The sequence below is a fragment of the Necator americanus genome, chromosome III (assembly GCF_031761385.1).
Source record: "Necator americanus strain Aroian chromosome III, whole genome shotgun sequence".
Classification (NCBI taxonomy): domain Eukaryota; kingdom Metazoa; phylum Nematoda; class Chromadorea; order Rhabditida; family Ancylostomatidae; genus Necator; species Necator americanus.
In genome coordinates, this window is record NC_087373.1 from 33,005,540 (window position 1) to 33,010,078 (window position 4,539).

The following is a 4,539-nucleotide window of genomic DNA, read 5'->3' on the forward strand; positions in this document are numbered from 1 at the left end:
TTTACTGTAGAAGCGATGAAATCTGTGAAACACATGTGGTCAACTCCAAATATTAATTGGCATACTGGCATTAATATTATTAATACTTAATTTATTGGATTTACACCAAAAATACCGGAATTCAGCTGATTCCGAAAAAAATTATTGCATACAGGGTGTATGTAGAACGAATGCCTTTTTAGTGTACCTCGAAATTTTTTTCATTGTTTGTGTAGACAGTCAGATGTTGTTCACCGTTTTTTTTCTATTGCATATAGTTACGGGTCATATTTTTCTTTTCGCCAAGTTGTGTTGTATAAATATGTACTGTTTTTATCGTCTTGTTGAACTTACAAAAGAGTCCGGATTTGTACCGGACCTAAAATCCATCCATGAATAGCAAAAATGAGTGTTTATCAATAACTAATGGCTTTATGACGTTTGTAACTCTGTGAGCTAAAGGAATGTCCTATACGCTGTTCTCCAACGCTATTCAGACACCAATACTTAAAGGCAGCATTCCACGAATCTGGGGAGGTACGGATTTCAGGTGGAGTATCCGTGTACGGGGTCGCATGCTGCCTTTAAGGATACTATGCAGTGTGTCGATCTCATTCGTCTTGGGTGACCTATCTGTAAGAATTCTAAGGTGGTGGTTCACTAGTTTTTCTAGTAGGTGATACCATTGTTTGTTTTCGTGTTTGGAATTCTTTCATGGTGTACTTAAAGCGATACTGGGAATTGGATAGAAGAGAGAAGGAATTTGGTGGGATATCCATAGTATCAATGACCTCGAGCCATTTTCAGGCCGTTGGTAAAGACGAGATTATCGAAACGCCAAGTCACCCATAAAATTTTATCAAAACCTCGTTGGCACAACAAGAAAACATGACGAAAAAAAAAGTTGTTGAACTGAAAAATGCGTGAAAAATTTGTCACACTACTTGGTAAACTGCCCCGCGTGGATGTTTTATATTCATGTACCTGCGTTTAGCTTTACTTTAAAGGCAGCACACCACGGATCTGGGGTGGTACAGATCTCAGGAGGAGTATCCGTATACGGAGCCGTAGATTATGGAGATCGGTGTGGTTCCGCACATCTCTCCCTGAATCACTGCAAGCAGCGGGCCCCTGAATGTTGTTTTGTAAGATGGCTTCTATTGCAGCGCGCCACCCTTGCACGCGTAGCGTCCATTAGAGCCTATCGGCACAGTCTGAATTGATCTTGGACGAATCGTAGGGCGGAGGCGGCGCAAAGGGTGGAGCCTTGCAATAGATGGCGTCGTACAAAACAGCATTCTGGAGGCGGCTGTTTGCAGTGATGCAAGGAGAAATCCGCACCACCTCACATTCGTGGTATGCTGCCTTTGAGCTGTGTGATCAGATACTTCGTCCACAGCTGCTAGAAAAAGTGGTACATTCCGTTCGTTTTCTACTAACGTAGTTACATGATGTTACCTCCAACATCAACCAACCCAAAAAACACAAACACGCACACACATACACATGTAATTCTTTAGTTGTACACCGTGTTCATCTCTTCGCCGTGTAAGTGGAATCTGTCCCAAACCAATGTCGCAAGTTGCAAGAAGTTATGTTTATTTTCCTCTTTCTTCGACTTTTTAGCCGAATTCAGTAACATAAATATGGGTAGATCCAAACGACATGCGATATATGAGATTGAGTGCTTGATTTGCAATGAATCCTACATTGAGAGAACTTGTAGGGGTCTGCTCTTTGTTTCTGGTCTTCGTTTTAGCATTACAAAGTGGTAGAGGAGGAATGCTGGAAGATAGAAATGAAAGGTACGTCGATGAATATCTGGTTTTCGGTCGTTCATTGTGAAAGAACAACACCACATCATTCTTGGACAAAAATTTGATGCTCTAGGATTTGCATTCTAGGGTTTTATTTATGTTTCAATTACTGAGGAAAATGTCATGGAAACTCGGCAACACCACATCGAAGGCATGGATTTGAGGCAGACAACAGGTTTCATCTCTCAGAAGCGTAAACGTATGACATTCCTTGAATCCTGACATAACGATTGCAAATGTCGATCGATTGTGAAATGAGAGTGGGTAAGAGCCATTACTGCTAGCAAACTTCATTACGGCTAACATTTCGGCGTAGTCCCCTTAATAATAATTAGGATGCGACCTGCATTTGACCCCGTAGATCAAGACCCGCAAAGGTCTCGTTGCGTTGGCCATGACTAAGCGGTGTTCCTCTCTATTCATTTTCGTTAGCGGAGAGATTTTATCATGCGGAGGTCTGCTCATATCACGGCAACGCGGCTACTTAGGTAAGCACAACGATTTGGGCTCTTTTGGTTTCAGTTTTGGAGGTAACATCTTATGGAATGATGATAGGTCCTGGATAGGGCATTTGAGAGGATATATTACGAATGATCTGACTTCCCAGGCTCTAACGAAGGCAGACGACGCCGTAACGTTAGCCGTAATGAAGTTTGTTAACAATCTTGGCTATTGCTTGACATTGCCAATCAATAAATTGCAACAGGAATCCATTATGATGTGAAATGCGTTGTATTAGCTCGGAAAACAGAATGTTTGGCTAGGAGAACACTGGAGACGTTCTGATTTCTTCAAAAAAGAAATGGAAAAATGATAACTATGAATGCTTTTCGATAACAAATAAGTTTTTGTCATTTGTGCCAATCCGAAAGCTGTGAATGCCGAATGTTGTGTGTGTAGATCAAATACTTATTCGAGTCACTCATAGGTGCGGCATAAAAAGGAACAGAAAAAAAGCGCAGAGCTCACTAGAATTTCGCCCAAACCCCAACAAGAGCTAAAAAATCGGATCCTTTGATTTTCTCGAATTCTTCGATTGCAGAAAGTGAGTTCCAATTAGAACGTGTGCAAATACTTTATACACTGATCAATATTTCTCCGCTAATATTAGTTCCTCTAAAGTCCATTAGCCAATTTTCTCTCGGCTTTCACTAAGTGCAATACATTTGCGAATAGGGACAGTTTAATTTCGTGTTCATTCGATGCTTTGTAGTCTCAGCCATCGTAGTGGTGAGGAAGTCAATTGAGTGCCACTTCACACTTTGCTGACAAACACTCACCAAATCGAGCAAATGCACGTGATGATAGGCAGTTTGAATGGGAAATGGAATGAATGAATGAATGAATGAACGAATGAATGAATGAGTGAATGAATGAATGAATGAATGAATGAATGAACGAATGAATGAATGAGTGAATGAATGAATGAATGAATGAATGAATGAATGAATGAATGAATGAATGAATGAATGAATGAATGAATGAATGAATGAATGAATGAATGAATGAATGAATGAATGATTGGAACCTCCCGTAACCTCAGAACTAATCGATTTTGCAACGTAGCTGTGGGATTAAAGATAGGTCACGATATCACGAAATTGAAGATCCTGGGATCTTCCTGCGGATAGATGGGGGTAGAGATATAGTTCACTTATACATGAATTAGTATACATGTATGAATTTGGCCACGCTCAGTTTCCGATAGTTATCCAGAAAAAAGGCGTGTAAAGTAGTTCTGACTATGACTTCATTTCCTCAACGTATAACAGATAGAATAGAAAAGAACGACCGGGAATTTGCAGCGTGCTCTGGATTATACAGTTGAGGCGTGTTTCTGCTGCACTGCTATTTATGTTTTATTCTATCGCGTAATAAGAGGCATGGGTTTCTGAGGAAACAGGATGACATTAGCTGTTTCACTCTACTTTCTGGAAAACTGGGACAGGAGCGTCAATTTAAAAATACTCACTTAAAAAATACTCACTGCCTTTAAAGGGAGTTTACCATGAAATTGGGAATGTTGGGATCTCTCTACAAAAAAATAATGTTATATGGACGTAGGTTTTAAGTACGAACTTGATCACATTCAGCTCCTCCTAGTTGTAATGGAAACCGATATAGGGAACAGCTTTTTTCGTGCGATTTCTCTTACGAGTCAAATATTAACGCAATAGCTCTGTACGTGTGACAGTCTCCTTAGCAGTACGTTGGCTTTACTTGAGTAGTCCGCTAAGGAAGCCCCATCGATTATCTCCGTCCAGGGACGGGGCGTTACAAGGTGCCTCGTAGGAGAATTCGCACGAGCGAGCAGTTTCTCACGCCATTTTTAGATTAATTGGAGGGAATTGAGAATGACTTTCATCTTTATCTTTATGATCTCACATTCATGCTCGTAAATGTACACCAATAACCCTATCTTTCCTGGAGGGATTCAAGAATTCAATAATTTTCGAAAAGAAGTCAATTCAAGAATGCACTGCTTCTAAGAGAATTCTCCCCTTTTTCAGACGGTGTTTTTTCGAAAAAAAATGTTCTGTAAAGACCATTGTTTGGGAAACTAAAAGTCACTGGCGTATCAATCCACTTAGGATCCGCAAACGCAATTTATTGCGATTCGTGATCGTTAAGGTTTTGGAACGCGTGTTGGCCTATACAATGACTTGCGGAGGTCAGCCGATAATCAAGTCAGTGTTTTCATCCTCTCAGACAAGTCTGACACCAATTTATCGACCTTGGAGGG